The 19,058-nt window shown below is 34.8% G+C and overlaps 1 protein-coding gene across 7 annotated transcripts in view; it reads right to left on the bottom strand.

Moving 5' to 3' along the window:
• Pgant9 (polypeptide N-acetylgalactosaminyltransferase 9) overlaps positions 1-19,058 on the bottom strand; it is a 324,242-nt gene that overhangs the window by 136,153 nt on the left and 169,031 nt on the right. For all 7 annotated transcript variants that reach the window (XM_086914110.1, XM_086914104.1, XM_086914108.1 and 4 more), the window contains one exon: positions 17,878-18,077. The gene's annotated coding sequence lies outside the window, so the exon portion shown is untranslated. The remainder of the gene's footprint in view (positions 1-17,877; positions 18,078-19,058) is intronic.

Raw genomic sequence — 19,058 nt, 5'->3', positions numbered from 1 at the left:
CCCGACACTCGAGAACATCGATCCTCCCGTCTTCTCTTCGATCCTTCTCTTTCTCTTTCTCCCCTGGCCTCTTTCGCCTTATTATTCTCGTCTCGTTCTTCATTTATCCTTCCACGTTTCCTTTCTTCTCTCTCTCTTTTCTACTCTGCTGAGAAGAGACGAGAAATAGGCCATGAGATTGAGAGCAGGACTTTTTAACGACTTCGTACACGTTCCTTCATCTTCCGGAAGAGGAGTGCCTGACCTAACCTCCTGATCTCATCCTGGAGTTCACGATAATTCCCTTGGAGGGAGCGATGCACGCGTGGTATAAGTATTTTCTAATCGGATTCCCGTCTGTCGATCCCACGAGTCGCCAGAGACTCTTGGATACTTGGATGATGACAGGGACGAGTGTGGGACTAGAAAGAGGTTAGTTGAGTTCACAGACTTTGGAAGGAGGAAGAAGGAAGAGGAAATATGAGAAATAAATTATTCGATGATGGTTTTAATATTCAAAGAGTGAAACAAGTTGCACCTCGTGTTCATTTAAATGATAATTGAGTTAAAATGTTTTTTTCTTTTCTTTTTTTTTTTTTTTTTCATTTTAGCCTAGACAAATTTAATTTATGTAGTTCGAAAATTTCATCTGCCGATTTGATGCGTTTATTCAGACCGCTATTATGTTAATTTATTCAACCTAGACTAGTTTTCATACGCGAAACTTGATTTACGAAATTAATATCACCGGTGGCGATATTCTCGACTGACTGGTTTTCATTTGAAAAAATATTTAAACGACTTATTCGATCAGCTTCAAGGCGATAAAATTAATTTACATATAGATATAGATATAGATATTTCTAGCAGAATATTAATATTTTATTAAACGTCATTTCCCGAAAATATTGAATTAATAAATCAAAATTCGATAGAATTTGCCAATATAATCTACAAATCTCACAGAAAAATATTATTTTCATCACATTATATTAAAATCTATCAGAATTCGTCAACATAACCTATAAACTTCACGAAATTTACGCACCAAAATAATAAATCAATTTGCTGATTAAAAAAAATTTGCTCTATTAATTTGATTCAAGAGAAGAGAAAAATTTGAAATATTGCTTTAATTGTACGTGCCAGCAATTTCTAATAATTTCATAATATTACGCCACGATGCAATCAGTTCGAAAACAATTCTATCTCCTAGAAATTATTGCCATAGAAGAGAGAAAGGAAGAAATAATTCGTTCAAAATAATTCCGTGTTCCAATTATCGTGGAACTACGTTTAACAAGACGTAGAAATTCGCGTGCACATCTCTTATTTTTACGAAAGAAAGAATGAAGTTGCAATGAACCTTCGAATCGAGGTTATGAAGAGGAGGGGAACGCCCTGTGTGAACGGCTACACGAATCTAGAGCTCAATTACGCGGCACACGAGCCAAGTATTTTGAACTCGTTCCCTCGGACATTGGTTAGATTGAGTAATGCACATCTGCAATGAGTGAATGACAGTCTTCGCTAAATTGACAGTCTTCCGGTTGCATGCTATCAGGCGATTATCGGGTTAGAACCGAGACGAAATGGACGTTTTAAGCAAGATGTCAGCTATTTGAATTGTTCTCGAGATTGTGCAAGGGAAAGTTTTAATTTATTTGTGGTCTTGCATTAAACGAAAGAGAAGAAATTAGATTATTACAATTTTCTTTTAAATGAAAAACTATTTCAAAATAGAATGTTTTAAAAAGATAAGAAATGAACAATGTATTTTTTTTTTTTCATCTTTAGAAAATAGTACTAATATTCGATATCGTTACTAATACTTTATTTCTTCCTCTATATTTTTTCCTGTTTATTTTAAACGACGTGACTTTTCAACGTGAATAGCAGCTATTCAAGTTTTTAAAGATAAATAATAAAGTATACACTTTTTTTCGTATCATTAGCATAAAAAAAATCTTATTGTTTCTCTCGACAATCGTTTAAATTTTTTTTTTTTTGTAATTCGATTGACCACGGCAGCGTTTTAAAGTTATATCGTACAATCATTCTCATATTTCAAGCTCAACCATCGTTAGGAAAATTGCCAAATGCGAACATTGCCTCGATACGAATTATATTTCGATAAGGATTATTAGCTGTGACGTTGAAACGTTCCAGTCCTGTCTGGCTTCCGTAGGATAATATTTGGATGGAATTTGCATGGATAACGGGAGGACATGTGGCGTACCATCGATATAAAATATGTCGGTTTTATTAGTCGACAGATGAGTCGATTAAGAATCGTGAAACGAGAGTTAAACCGTGGCCAGTGTGTGCGTTTTGCGCTTTTATCGCGACGAGATTTTAAATAGTAATTTCTAGTAAAATTGCGGGGAACTCGCATCGATATTTTCATCGATGAACTCGGAGAGTGTTGAACCAGTTTTCGATTGAAAGAAAGAGCATTCGTGAAATAATAATAATAATAAATAATAGTTTATATTTTTTTCAAATTTAAAAATAAAATTCTCTCTATTTTTATAAACGAGCGTAATGAATTGATCAATAAACGATATCAATTTTTAATATTAAAAACATCAAACATCAAAATAACAAATGACACGCCTTTTCTTTTTCTTATAATCTTCATTGGCAAAATTAATTTTTCTAAGATACAAATCTCCATCGCAGAACTTAACACTCAAAATAACTCGTAAATGATATTCTAATCTCAGGAAAAATTTAAGATTAAAATAGTCCCGTTTCAAAATAAATAATTTATAAAAAAAAAATAAATGTTTCGATCACAAACGATTCTATCAATTACAAATATATATCTTCATTTTATTCAGTTTCAAAATTTAATGAACTATTAAAATCCTAATATTTAATTAAATAAACCTTAATTAAAATTAATGGAAAAAAAGAAAAGAAAAAAATCGTAAAAAAAGTTCACAATCTTCGCCATTATCCGTACCGCCATTCATTATCCAACTCATTTCACGAGTCACTATAAATCAAGCATCGCGATGCATCGCCTTGATCAACGCGCGGAGATTGAAGCAAAAAGCACGTGCAAAGAAGGATTTTAATCGACGGTAGATTGGCAACAACTCGGGATAATCCGTGAAATTGCGTGGCAAAACAGGCGCAAACACACAAAGGGTCAGTAGCCTGGACGTGTTGCAATGAGCAAAAGCTTGCTGGCCTCGCAAACTGGTTCCAACCAGGAGTCAAGATCTAGATCGCGACCTTCTGCGAGAGCTGCGACCTCGGAACTCGACTCACTCGTGAAATTGGGAATTGGTTGGAGATAAAAAGCGAAACGAGCAGGAATTGTGGACAGGAGTGAGAGACGATTTTATTTTCCATTAAATGCTTGAGATTTATTTTAAAAAACTGATAGATATCAAAAATGGCAATTAACGATTGGCAAGTTGTTACTTTATGGATTCGATTATATTCGAATATGTTTCAATTGCGAATCCAATGATATTATTTAGATGAATAATAATATCTTATGGATATTCATTATTGAATTCAGATCCGACAATTCCTAAGATAAATTGAATAACGTTAATTAACATTGTAGAGAGTATTTTTTTTTTTTAAATTCAAAAAGTTATGAATACAAGAATTTTAAAGAAATCATAACACGCAGTAGAATATTAATTTTCGAGTCACAAGTGAGCACGTACAAAGATGAAAATACAAAGATAAAGTGGAACGAAGTATAAATAAAGAAAGTATTTCACAGAGAGAGGAAAAATACACGCCTGCATTACTCCTAATAAAAATCGCAAATTGCATTTTCCCGCGCGTTCTCTACCAGGCAAAGGGACACCATTATTTTTCATTCCAAGATTATTACAAGATAATATTCAAATATTAGTCGATATTAGTCTTAACACGATAATGCTTTACAAACAGATTAGAACAAACGTATTGCGAAATGATAATGGAAGGTGGTGTTATTTATTTTCCCGTTTAATTCGTCGGATCGCATCACGATCTCGTTAATCCACAATTTAACAAGATTTGTTATTCAACTCGTTGCCATACAAGGGAAATCGTAATCCCTGTTCGTAAACATAATAAATTCAGTTTCGTCGAGAGACTTTCCTGTAACATTTCTATCTTCGATCACATGTATGAATTTGCATACCATTTGGATAACAGAAATACGAGATTCGTTTACAAAATCGCCACGATCGGGATTGTTATAAATTATTCAGCGAATTCTATCGTATTTTTGCAACTTTTGACGTATACGTATACGTTATTTCTTCCTCCATTCATTCGGATGTTTATGCAAATTTAAATTTTCACGTGAACTACAAAAATTGTACGCAAGACTATAATAATATATTTCACGCTCCTCAAATATCAGCAATTTAGAATTTGCAATAATTTTACATACTTTTACATGTCGCGTGTTTTTTTTTTTCATGCATAAATTCGTTTATCGCGTCGAAAATAAAATTAATTTTCCTTTCCAACAATTTTTTTTCCTTTTCATCTCTTTCAATATTGTAAAACGAAAATTGAAATGTAAAAAAATAAATGGAAGTATCGTATATTCGCGAGAATTTTTTTTTTTTTTTTTTTTTTTTTTTTTACATATCTTCCATCGTAACAAAATCCCGATCGAATTCCTGGCAGAGAAGAGCGAGACAGACAGATAGAGAGATAGAGATAGAGAGAGAGAGAGAGGGGGAAGTGGACTCATTTACGTCGAAACGAATTTAAATCTCCTATCGGCCGCAGGATTTGATTGAAAACGGGTCTCGGTTAACTACCAAACCCCCGTTCGTGCACCAGACGTGAATTTCGAAACTTCCATTCATTTTTCACGTTGTTCCCCTATCCCCATGCTCCCTTTCTTCCTTTTATTTTCAACTCGGTTAATTCCGAACGAAACTTTCGTTGTTCGCGATCCATTACCCGAAGAAATCACTTGTGCAACGATAGATTGATTTTGTACCACTCGTTACAATAAGATTTTAACGTTTTGGATAGATAGAGAATCGACCATGTCGTCCCCTACGAATCCGCTTACCCGATTGATCGATCGATTGTGTTAATTGAAAATTGTTCAAAAATTGTTCACGATAATTGTTACAGGGTATAAAGTTCACTGAAATTTTATCTATAATTTTATTATTGAACGTTGCTAGCGGTGTTACTATTCTGTAGTTGGCATCCTTTTGCTTGTCTTCGATCTTCAGTTGTTCAGTTGCTGTTCTGTGCCCGACACGTGCACTCACGTGTTAACCAAAATATATCCATTCAGCTAAATCAGCATATTTCTTATTTACCACCGCATAACCAACCAACAATAATTTCCAAAGATTCGACAAAACGTAATCGAACAAGTGCGCGACTCTTGCCAAGAAAATCGAAGTCGAGAATCGATCCTTCTGCGAAGAATTTTCTCGTTTCTTAATCCGACAGGAATTCCGCCGGATCATCGAAACCGATTTACCTTCACCCCTGACCTTCCTGCAACCCGACATTCCTGTTTCTCGAATCCAAACCAGCCTGCCCTCCCCTTCTTCGCTAATCTTGTGCTCCTCCTCGAGTCGAAAACGGCCGGATTCGCGACTCGAGAACCAGCGGGATAGAAGAAGCACTTTTATCTGAATTTCTAGAGGGCTGGATAGGGATTTGGATGGAAAATTCTGATGACCTGTGGGATCGTCGGTTAAAGGCGACAAAATTCCTCCTTTGAATATGTTTATTAATAATTTTCCACCTGCCCGGTTCCACGATCGTCAGGGTGTTTGCTCGATAAGAGGCCGGTTAAGGATCACACGAGGCTGTTGAAATTTTTCCTTGCTCCTCCTTTCCTCCTTTTCAGGGGATTATGTGAGAACGAATTTGCTTTCTTTCTCACCGGGGATATCTCTTCTCCTATTTTGATCTCTTCTTCCTTTTGATGTTGCAGAGAGAGAGAGAGAGAGAGAGAGAGAGAGAGAGAATGGAGAGGTTTTGTGCAGATAGATTTGAAAAATGATAATTAAAAAGAAATAATAATAAATATATGTGCTCAGAGACATGGATGAAAGAATTTAAATAAAAATTTTAGTTCTACATTCTTAAAATTCCACCTCTTTCTATAAATAATAATATCACGAAAAAACTTTAACGAAATTTTTGATAAAAGATGATTTTAAGTAGAATAAAACTTCAAAATAACACAACAGGATTATTACAAAAAAAAAAAAAAAACGAACGAGCGAACAAGCGAGAAAATAAAAATGATCTTTCTTCAAACGAGCAAAATCGATTCGAGCAAGCCGGCGCGGATAATGAATTATGTAAATTCACGTAGATAGGCGGTGAATTTTGAAAATCGATTCGAAAAGGGAAACGTGGAAATTCCTCTCCTGTGGAAAAACGCGCGCCTCGTGAAAGAGAGAAATTCGTGGATCGCACGTGACTTATCATCGTGACTAGTCGTTTGCTCGCAATTTCCAACCAGCTCGACAAATTACCGGATATTAATTCTTCGTTTTCGCCACGTGACGCTATTATATAGTATATAGTAGCACAGCTACAGAGAAAAATTAAAGAAGATGACAAAAAAATTGTTTGATTAATTGCACATTCATTGTAGATCGATGAAATGAAAATATTTCGATCGATTGACATTATAACTACCGATAATGCGACACTAGCGCCACGTGACAATTAACTAACTGACTTATATGGATGTATTCGTGGAACATCTTCGAAGGATTCTTCGATTCTAAAGACGAAAGTAAACACAAAAATTGGCACACAAGAATAAGGATAAAGATTTATTTGTTAATTTATAAACGCTTTGGAAAAGAGAGAAATAGAATGAGGGTGGCAAAAGGAAGAAAGATAAAAGAGTAAAAAAAAAAATGAGAAATGATAGAATACGAATGATGAGGAGCAACATTGGAAAAATTCGACCAGCTTCGCAACGAATTGCAGTTATTAATTCTCAGTTTTCACCATCGATCGTTCACTTGCCATTATTCAAAACTACCGGAAGCCACGTGGAAACGAATCGAACGATCCGGAAATATCGGCCATGCAAGTTGCACAGAGATCGGGAGGAAAAGTAATTAACGATAAATCCGTTTCGTGACATTTTTCCAACCAACTATAAAAATTTCTTCTCTGTTTATTTTATTTTATTTCTTCCTTTTTTACATAATAAAAAATTATCCGATGCAAGGAATACGTGTATTTTAGAAATTACATTATATTAAATTTTAAAAGTATGAGTATTATAATATTTAAAACATAGCAAAAAAGAATTCTTGAATTGAAAAATTTTTAAATTATTAAATGAGAAAAATTCAAAATATTTAAAGAGTAGTGGATAAAAATAGATGAATGTGATTGAAAATGAAGATAAAAGATAAGCCCGTGGATAATTTCTTGTTTCAATTTCGTACCAAAAATGAATTCATTGAAATTTATTGTTAAGCCAACATAGATTTCGAAAAAATTCGAGATTTAAAAAGTCAAAAGTAAAATTCACTCAATCTCGATATCGAATCAAATTATTGAAAACATTTTAATAAAATAGTTCACATGCCGATCAATCATTCGAGAAATCGATCCAAGATCAAAAAAAAAAAAAAAAAAATCTAAAAAACTCGTATTACCGAAAGAAAAGAAAAAAAAAGAGAGAGACAATTGCGTAAATCAATGGCGAGATTGAATATTTCCAATCTGCAGCAAAAGTCATCGCAGAACAAAATCGATTCGTGCAATTACGCTCACATGTACCAAGGAGCATGCGTTTTTTTACGTCTCAACGATTCAAGATCGATTCTCGAGAGTGGTTAGCGGTTACCAACGATTGGTACGATGACAAGGTACTATTAATGGCCACCGTTGATTAAAACGATTGGCCGTGAGTACAGCGAGAGGGTTTTTACTATCACGCTCTCGTGTTCTCGCGCAATAAAAATACACCTGATCGGTCACGGAGATGATAATTGCCGATGGTAAAAAATTGCAATTAATTGTCCCGCAGCGAGAAAATTCGTTATAAATAAAATAGAGATCTTGCGAGATGTTGACAAGCGATAAATTTTTCTACGAATTTGAATCTATTATTATATGATATTAATTGATTCATATCCTTTTGTTGTGAAAATATTTATTCATCAAGAGCATACATTATGTGAAATAATAAACTATCTTGAGTGATGCAAATGGATAGAGAATGATTTTATTATCCCTTTACAGCTCAATGTTGGTCTGATAGATAGTTTAGATAGTTAAGAGAACGATATAGTGAATTTTTTTTTTTTAGAATAAATTATAAATAAATAATAAGGATAAAAATAAATGTAATTAGGTTAATAACTAAGGATCAAAATAAAAGTTGGTATATAAAATTTTCGATCGAAGTTTATTTATTAAGTTATAAATTACTTAGAAGTTTGCGTTAGTTGAAGTGAAGAGATAGACAAAGACAGCTTCATCTCTGTTACACTGCCACGCCACAGTGCGGCGCCCTGTGTCATCATTTTATTATCTCTGTCTCATTTCGTTCAATACAACTTCAATTTCTTATAATGAATTAATGAATAAATCTCAACTAAAATTTTGGTATGGTTATTTTCATTAAATTTCTGCTTCGTATGTAAAAAATAATATTTTTTTCCCTTTAAAAATTAGTATAAAAATTATTGAATAATTAAAATAGGGAGTAGATAGAGAAAGCAGATAAATAGCATCAGGTGAAAAACTTTCCTCTCGATTGCACAACCCAGTTATAGAACATCCTATATGCAGTAAAACTTCTACAAGCTATTATTTAGAATCGTGTTTTAAACCGTGCACGCTATAGAAAAAGCGGAAATATATGTGAGGTAGAATTTACTTAACTCATTGCTTAAAATCCATTATAAATTATTTTACTGGAAAAAATTATTCATAATTACATTTTAATTGCTAAAAGATTAATATTTAAAATTGTAACAAGAAGTTATATTTAAAACAGGTACAAGATTAAAATGGAAATATTTTGTGAATTTCATCAAGTTTTTTATGATAAGCCATTGTATGAAAATTATAGAATACGATTACCTATAGTCACACGCTCGAAGGAACTACTCTATCACGTGACTGTGACACATATTTCTTTCTCTTTTTAAGATCGATGGATCAAGTGAGCTGAGTGGTAAGTATTGCAATTACATTTTATGGACAAATATAATTTTTGAAATTCCATTCCATGCATAAATATCATCGTTATAATTCATATTATAATTCACTTCGAAAAAAATTAAAATTTATCATCATTTCCATGAAGTTTCTTGAGTTAAAGTTCGTATAAATAATAAAACTTACTAATAATACAGACCGCTCGAATATTAAAATTCAAAATTATTCTACAAGTTTCAAAATTTCTCCTGCATTCCCAAACTTCACACCCCTCTAACCTACTACTTACTCGAAAACTCGCAGAATTGCCAACTTTACGAATTTCAACATCCAAAGAAATTCTCATCTTAAATTTTATGAGATTCAAAAATACCGAATTCCAATCTTTCTCGATATCTCTACATATATATATATATATATATATAAAACCAATATTTTTACATAACGTTACGAGAACTAAAAATACTCGATATCTTCACGTATCATTCCTCCAACAAAATAAATTAATGAATAACCGCAACGAAACAGTGAGAGGTGGAGAAAGAATTGCTAAGAAAAATCAGAGAAAAAAAAAACTTCTCTGCAACGAACAAAAAAATGGAAGAAAATTCTCAGCTAATGCCGCGAACAACGCGGTCAATTTCCAAGTACACACCGAAAACTTGAGGCAATTTCTGATTGCGCTTATCCGATTGCCAAAGAATCGGAGGGAAAAGTCAAACAGCGGACAACGATACGGAGATTCGAAAGTTGGCGTTGGCCAGCGTGGGGAAGAGATCGAGCATCGACTTTTGCCACGTAATCCCACCGTTATTCATAGCCACGGCATTACCGAACTTCGTAAGTAGGATTACAGAAAGCAGCAGTAGTAACCCAGGCCCGCTTCCTTTCCACCCGTGGAAATCACAGAAGGAACCTTCCTTGGTTAAGGAAGAAACTTCTTAAACCATCCTGCACCCACCATTTCCCTCCTTTCGTTTCGACTTCTCTCACTCAATTTTTCCTCACCGTTTCTCCTTTCGCCCATTCTCTTTTCCACCGGATTTCGAGCTATTCCCTTTGATTGCGTGTTTTTGTGAAGGGAATAATAAAGGGGAAAGAATTTTGGGGAGGGGGGTGGATTAATCAACTGATGTTCTTGTGGCTTTTCTTTTTTTTTTTTCTTTTATTTCAGACAGAATTTTTATTTTATTCTCGAAAGATTCCTCTATTTTGGATTTTTACAAATGTAAAATTTCTTGTCTTATGATAAAAGTAACGAAATTTTTCTTTGAATCAACGTAATTTGAAAAAAATTAAATTTTAATCAAAGTAAGATATATAATATTTCATCGCAAAAAATTTCGATTTATTATCGTGTTGTATCAAAGGGAAAGAAAAGAAAAAGTGAGGTTAGAATTTCATCAGTTGTATTGCTATCGATATTAAAGAAATACGATGTTTTCAAATAAATATCAATAACAAAATTATCAGAAGAAAAGAGGGAGGAAAATTATTGCAAATTACTAATCTGCTTAAGATGATTTGCAACGACAAGATTGTCAATCGTCGTCATTTTATTTCGAACAAAGGACAACAACATCTGCATAAAAAAGAATTCAATAAAACCAGAAATCCTGTTCCGAAGTAATTCTCTATTTAAGAGTACCGGCAACAACATCGAAAAGAAATCGATTCGCAATTAAAGGCTGCTTCGCAACACCGCCTTAAGCATCCGTCGATGATCGATTCGAAACGTTTTACGCTTCTTTTATTCTATCCAACGGATAGAATCGGCTACAACTTTTTTTCCCTTCCCAAGAAAAGAAAACCGTGTTACTGGATGTCCGTGACATTAGAAACTCGTGATTTTACGGGGATAAAGGTGCTCATCTCTTTCTCTCCCGGATACGAGGCTTGGAATATTCGCGTCAGCTGCGAACATCATGATGAAGTATGAAGTAACTGATGAAATACTGTTAGTTTTGATAATGATGGATCAAAAGATGCACGCGTGAAAGTCACGTTCTCACGTGAGAAAGTATCCGATTCTCCTCGTTAAGACGTGTCTCTCGATGATAAATGAAACGTGAGAATCGGAGAAGAGAAAACGAATGGAATGCGAGAAATCCTCATAATGAGGGATGATCGATCTATGGCTAATTAAACCTTTCGAAGCGTTAAACTCGCGTTGTTCATCTGAAATCATAAGTGAAAATTTATGAAGATGCTTCGATGGAATCAGTAATTGTTTAATTGTTCGTCGACTGTTAAAATCTGGGTTAATAGAATCACGATGATAGCTTTGTACCTGATATTAATAATTATCTATAAATTCGTTCATCGTGGAGAAATTATGATGTTCTTTGAAAATTAAAATAAGAAGCTGAAGAGCTTCTTAGAGTTTTTAGCGAAGAATTCATGTTAAAGTATATGAAAATTCTTTGCTATCACGGTGGCACGAACAGAATTTTGTTATTAAAAGCACTCGTTGCGGGGAAGATAGAGAAGAAAAATATTTGACTCGAAAACGCGCCAGTTTTTCTTGCGCGTGAGATAAGTTACTTCGTTAAAAAATAATTTTAAAAATATGAGCCACGAGCTTGTAAATAACAAGTGCAATATTATTTCGCACGAGAGAGAGAGAGAGAGAGAGAGAGAGGAAAAAAGAAGTAGAAGCACGCACGAGGTAAAAACAACAAATAAATAAATACGATCTTCAATTCTTTCGAGCATTTTTCAAATCACAAAATTCCTAGATAAACATTAAAATTAATTTCTTCTCAGCCCATAAAACTACTCTTTTTATATACAGCACACAGTGTAATAACATTACAAAGTGCATTTCAACACTTTGAATTCAGCACTTGATGCTAAAGAATATTTACAATTTTTCAAAAAAAAAAAAAAAAAAAAAACTATAATTTGAAAATTTAATCGCGATTTATCAGCACTCATCTTCCAAAAAAAAAATATTCCTGACGTTACATCTTGAGCACGACGATTGTTTAAGAAAAATTGATATTCACAATATCCATTCCGATCGAGAAAATAAAATCTAACGAGCTATTCGTTGGACATCACCCCTGGCGAAATGTCGATTGTTCTGGAGGATGCATCCTGGTGGAATCATCCTGGCCGCGATCAGAGAATAACGAATAATCGCCGGTGATGGTGGGTGTAAAACCGCCGAAACCCGATAATTGTTATACGTTATTCGTTGGATAATTAGCATTCTATAGGCGACCACCGATAATTTCCCGGACGAAAAAGTTCCATCCAAAGGGAATTCGTTGGGTTTTCATCGGGGAATCAAGGGGTTCAATCGCGTATAATTCGATTAATTTTCCAGAGTATTGGCCGGCTGGTAATTTGCTATATAAATTCATGGAAATTTCATTCGTGGAAAGAAATTATAATATTGCGAGTGTGGGTGGGGGAGAGGGGGAGGGTGAGAGATTCGAATATATTTATCTCGGAAAGGAGGATGGGACGGAATGCGAAGACAACGGCTGCTGCTATTTTAGTCGACGAACTGGATCGATAGAACGAAGACGATCTAGTTTCCGTGATCGAATATTCATACTCTTTCTTCTTCTTGTTTCTTCGCGTTTCGTCGAATTTTACCGCTTCGCTTCGATTTTCTTTTATTTTTCAATAAATAACGATCATTTTTTATGTATTTGTTCCGCGAAGAAGCAAGAAGAAGCTTTTATTTCAAAAAATGTAACATTTATTTTTAAATTGTTGTAAGAATTAGATGTTTTCATTCTTGCACGGAAATTTTCATCACGTTGCGTTTTCCATTTATTTCTTAGAGAACACGTTTCATACGTTAAATGTACGTATAATTGAAATGAATCAATTTTGACTTCACGTTAAATCCTTCTCTAGAGAACTTTCACCAATCCTCGAAGATATAAATTCACTCTGCCGTCCCGTGGTTAAGCTTGACCTTGGTCGGTGGCAGTAATCCTCCCAGCGGAATGCGGACTTTCACGACACACACACGCGCATTCCAACGAGCTCGGCACCCTTGCACGTGCTCGACGCCCACGCGAGCAGTCCTCGCGCGTCCAGAAACCGATATCGCGACCTCGAGGCTGCAATTCATCGCTCTGTCACGCGTTATCCAAATTATCATAAAATCGGGAGCAAGCCGACAAAGCCGCTCTCGCTTTCGTATAAAATACGATTGAAGGGAAGGCTTTATCTGACTTTATCTGAACGGGAATAGAGATCTCTAAAGATCGAACAGAGAGAGAGAGAGAGAGAGAGAGAGAGAGAATATCTGTAAAAAAATCTTCTCCATCCTTTTACGCGTGTCAATTTTATTCAACAAAATCTTAAATCGTGTATCATTAAATTGTGTATAATTTAAATTTCATTTAGATTCGATTCAAAGACTCGAGGAATTTAAAAATTATCTCCATACTTTTTACGAAGAATGAAACATCTTTGATACAAGAGTAAAGTGTTCGTATCAACGAATCAACCAGAAAAATATTCTTCCCTTTCAAATTATTTATCCCTAAAGGAACAACTCTCTCTCTCTCTCTCTTTCTCTCGTTTCTTTAGAATTGCACGCGTTATTTCATTACATTCAGAAGGGGCAAAAGAAAAGGCGATCAAACCCCCTCCACCCTGCCAAAAAAAAAAAAGGAAAAGCGAAGATCGCGCTTAAGAATTCATTCGACTTCGTCCTCTCGCGTTGAAGCGAAGGCAAGAAGAGACAGCAAGTGAGTAAGTAAACGAGAGAATTTTTTTTGCATCAAGATATCTTGGAAGCCGCAGACACGATAATCGCGGCCATCGTGACCTTACCGTGGTACGTTTAACCTACGCTCTTGGGCGCTTTTTCATCGTCGACGAGTCAGCGTGTTTGAAGATGACGCCTCGAGTGGAAGGATGATACCATTCTTCATATTTAAGAGGATCAGGCTGCTTATGATTGCCAAGATCTGCCCTCTCTCTCTCTCTCTCTCTTATCCCGCTTGTCCAATTTTTCCAGCCGGGATATACATTAGGGGGAGGGGAGGATAGACAGTTTAATTTGTTTCGAGAATTTGCATTTCCGTAATCGAATGGAAAGGTTTTGTTGATATTCGAGTGTCTCGTTGATCATGAGTGATTCTAAGTTTCAGTGATCGTTGGATTTATTAGATTCGAGTTGAAAGTGAAATGATCACAAATTGAATCAATGGAAGGAAATTTACAAAATTTGAATTGAACGAATGGATTGATTATTAAATCCAATTTTTACTTCAATGTTAAATAAAATTTCCACGTTGTTAAATATATTTATATTTGATCTTCGTTTTATCCATCTCATTTTGTTTATCATTTGAATATATCGTGTTTAGAATAATATGTAACCTTGAGAAATTTAAATAGCAGATCTGATCGATTTTTCTGAATGAAAACAAACTTTGTTGTAGAAACACGAATGTTCGAAATGTATCAAACTTTTTCGTTTCTCGTTTGTGTTTGGCAAGCAAAGAAAAAAAAAAACGACAATTCTTGATTTAACCTTTTACCTCTGGCTATTAGATCAAAAGTCAATTTACTTTCCATTTAAATTTACCGCGTTATCCGCTGCTCTTTGAAAAAAAACCTATCCGATTTAAGCTCGAACCTTTCGCCTTTCCGCTACAAATTTTTGAATTTTAAAGAAAAATCCAATTAAAAGTACGTTTCTCGCAAAAATTGTTAATGCAATCGAGTAACTTTGTCATCTCCTAGAAATTTCCCTAAACCTAACCCAAACCTAACCTTATTCCTCAATTTGGGAACAAGAAAAAGAAGAATATTAACGATATGCAAGGCGAGATTTTGGATGGAAAAATTTGCGAAAGTAAAGTTTTAGGAGAATGATCGATCAGGTGGATCGCAGAGAGGTTAGAGCACAGCTGGACACTCGTTAAGCAACGTCGTCGCTCTTAATGCCGACGGAGACACTTAAAAAGTAATTTACCGGTTGCACTCGTGAAAAAGGAAACGCGACGTCGACTGGAAGTCGCGATTCTCGACGTTAATTGGAAACACCGGAACGTCAGCGAGTATCGGGACAGCTGGCAGAGGGGAAAAAAAGGATCTTTTTGGTCGGGAGAAGATCAAAGGATGGCTAGGAACTTCCTAGTGGTTTTCTTTCGCGTGCTGATTAACGATGAAAAAGAACGAAATTTTTTTTTTCGCGTTTTATTTAATTGCACGGATTCACTATTTATTTTTTCGATTAAAGTTGTTGAAAATCGATAGGAAATTTAAATAAGAAATATATAATTGACAAAATTATTGTTAAAGTTTCTCGATATTGAATTAGTATATTGTATTAGTTTCACGAGCTTCGTGAAAGATTAAAGTTAGTTTATATTTTCCAAAACGTATTATTTAAAAATAAACGAGCTCGAAGAATTTAACTCGAGTCGACACAAGGTTCAAAAGTTAAATTAGATCAGAGGTCATAGGTTATATTCCGTAGACCAAACTATAATTTAAAACTAGCGTATCTTTTTAGAATTTTTCTTTTCTCTCATTATTTGGCCGACTAATTTACATACACAAAATTAAAGTTACGTTTATTATACAAGAGTTCTTATCATCTTGCCAAAATTACATCCCTTACGAGTAAATAGTATACAGCATCGTCTTACAAAGGGAATCGAATGGTCGTCGTAAACTATCCATTTGAGGATCCTCTCAAAGCTTATTAAGCTAATTAACGCGGTTGGGCCACGGGAGCCGAGGAAAATGGTTAGCGTCAACTCGTGCACTCGTCAAAGAGGACAAGTTTCCATTTTGGATTTTCAGCGCGATTTTCCACTCGATTTTATTATTCGAGGAATAATATATTATTTTCTCGAATCCTTTGTTCGAAGGACACAAAGGACTGGGCCAGGCGTGGATACTCGGCCCAATGGTATCGCGTATCGGTTCGAACACGTGTGCACCCTGTGAGATACGGTATCCATTGTCTATTAGCGACACTGAGATTAGCGTGAGCCAAAAAGTCAAACAGGTGACGAAAGAAATTTTACGTGAAGCAGTCCATGTAGAATTTCTTCTTTTTTTCAATCGTTTAATCGCAGAAAGATGGTTTAATATCTTGGTGTATAAATATCTTGGAATTTTTCTAGTTAAAGAAAAGTAATTAGAGCAGAATCTAAAAGAAAAAAAAAAATAGTAACATCGTTAATTTGTATCAAAGCAACGAGAAGAAATTACGTAAACCTCTTTGAAGTTTTTATCGTGTAAATGATAAATTTAGACTTAGAGTCTGGAGTATATTTTACCGCGATAAAATATGAAATTAAAAGAGAGTAACTGTAATTCTACACTGATGCAACGAAGTGTTCTTGCAGAACATGTGGTTGAATTCACCAGACCGAGCTATTATTGTCCCAGGACACGTACACGAATGACAGAACTGAAATTAGCGTCATCAAAGCGCCCATATTGGGCGCACGGTGAACTCGTGAAACGTCCATTATGCGGATTGGTTCGCTAAATAAATGTTTCATCAGAATTATTAGGAATCTTCTATTGTTGATTCGCCAATATACATCGACCATAATAAATGGTACGTGTATTTATATTTATCGAGTACAGATGAAACAACGTGTACCCAACAATATTGTGAAATTAATGTTATAGATATACCTAACGATTCGTTAGAGAATTATACGTGATAAATTAAACTAAGCAATCGCTAAATTTTAATTAAACTCACCTTTCTGTTATTCGTGGATAAATTTATCATTATTATGTCTGGAAAAATGTTAATTTCCTAAAAAAATAATAATTACGAGTAAAAAATATCTTTAAATTGTTTTACTAAATTTTTAAACAAATTTTCGAATATAATTCTCTCTCTCTCTCTCTCTCTCTCTCTCTCTCTCTCTCTCTCTCTCTCTCTCTCTCTCTCTCTCTCTCTCTCTCTCTCTCTCTCTCTCTCTCTCTCTCTCTCTCTCTCTCCCCCTCTCGAGAGAAAAGATTCCGAATAAATTCTCATATTCTGTTCATTACTGAGTAGCTGGGGAACGGCATCACTATTGCTCAAACGAAATGACAAACGATGCTCGTTAAATCGAAGGCAATTCCGTTGGTGGATTTCTGCTTACTCGAAAGTGCATCTCGAAGCACTTACGTAAGCAGTGACCTATTAACTTAAGATACGCGCGAATCGACGACGCTACAGAAATTATCGGCGGCGGATGATTATCAAAGCATCGAGCAGGCCCTACAACCGTCCGATTTATCGAGTTAATTAAATGTGTCCTCCGCGTTTCCTGGTCGCGTGCAACCAACCATGCATCGTTAAATCGCAATCAAGCATAAAAATCGAATCACCTATCGAGCACGACCAATTTTCCTTCGATTTAACTCGCCTCGAATGACCAATGTTCAAAAGCGAAACAAGACGTGTAGGATGAGACTTAGAACTGGTCTTATTCTAGAAAAAAAAAAAATTCTATATTTTCAGAGAAACAGAAATTGCACGGTTTACATTTTCAATGCATAAAGATATTTATGTGTGAATAATTAAGAAATTGTGTCATCGTGTTTGTCCTACGATTGTTAAAAAATATATTTGCACTTTGTTGTATGTTTTTAAAAGTAAGAGATTTTTAAAGTCTTTTAAAATTTCTCACGCGTTATTTATTCCCCCTCCCCCGAAATTGGAACGAAAAAAAATTCACTCTCAGTATTGTATCGGATCTGCGAAGAGGATGGTAAGAAAAAATAATATTCTAAAATGGTGAAACTTACTTTGGTGAATCGTGAGAACGTTCTAGGTTCACAGCTTCCGATCCGACGAGACGATCGACTTCCGTTCGCTATTCATCAGCTCTCGTTCCCTATATACGAGAAGACAATCTCTCACGAAGTTGTCGGGCGAATAACCGTGAAAGTTTTAGGAATCGAGCCGGAAAACTGTTACTCGCGTAGACACTCACGCCTCGCTGACTCTGAAAATAAAAGAATCAGAATCTGGTAAGCAACGTGGTAAAGCGATTAAACTCGTGAAATTTTCTCTCTATTTTTTAAAGTACACTCTCTATCTCGAAACAGAACGATTATAAAACTCATTGTTTTTCCTTGGAAATGAAATTTTAAATCGCATATTCGGATTAAAGTGTTTTTTTAATTTTTTTTTTTTTTTCCTTTTTTTGAAGCGATAGAAAAAAAAATGACCGGTAATTATTAAGGTGATTAATTAAGGTGACAGATAAAGGAACTATAAATTACGTTAAATATTGCGCGATAACTTAATTGACGTGTTATTAAAGAAAATAAGGCGTTTCGAGGCTGGAACGCCTGAGTAAGTAGTATTGACCGATGCGTGGTCAGACATTCCACGTAAGAATCTCTTTATACAGAAAATTAAAAGCTATTATCGAATTCAATGTACTTGCATTAATTTTCTCATCGCATAATCCATTAATTTTACATAACAAAAAGACTATAGTATTTCTCTTTTTCTTATAATAAATTCCCCCATATTTCGTACATTTCCAAAAATGTCTGAATATTAAAAAAATTCACAAATTTTCCGTACCATGAAATCTCAAATATCTCAAACTTGAAGAGAGTGAAAAAATTGTTCGATCGAGAACTCGAAAGATATTGATATTGATAATTCGAAAATATCAAGGTTATTAGAAAATTCGAATGTTTGAAGATTGTGAAAATGAAAATTTATAAAAAATAATTTTTTAATCTCACGATTCTTTCTCCAACGATTCTGTCCAAGGAGAAGCCATAAGCCAAAAGATTCTCGTTTATTTATCGCGTCATCGTCTCACTGTTCCCTCTTAAATAACACAAGTGAATATAACAATCGGTTCTACGACTTTATTTCGCGCTTCAAAGGTGGTAATTATAACAGAGGCGCGTGCACATACGTGGCAAAAGGGAGACTCTCGTTCACGCGATTCTTTTCGCGAAGA

The sequence above is a fragment of the Apis florea genome, unplaced genomic scaffold (genome assembly GCF_048593485.1).
Source record: "Apis florea isolate Af1SG1 unplaced genomic scaffold, ASM4859348v1 contig_3585_pilon, whole genome shotgun sequence".
NCBI classification, from domain to species: domain Eukaryota; kingdom Metazoa; phylum Arthropoda; class Insecta; order Hymenoptera; family Apidae; genus Apis; species Apis florea.
The sequence above is the reverse complement of the archived record's forward strand: the minus strand, read 5'-3'. Positions and strand labels throughout refer to the sequence as shown.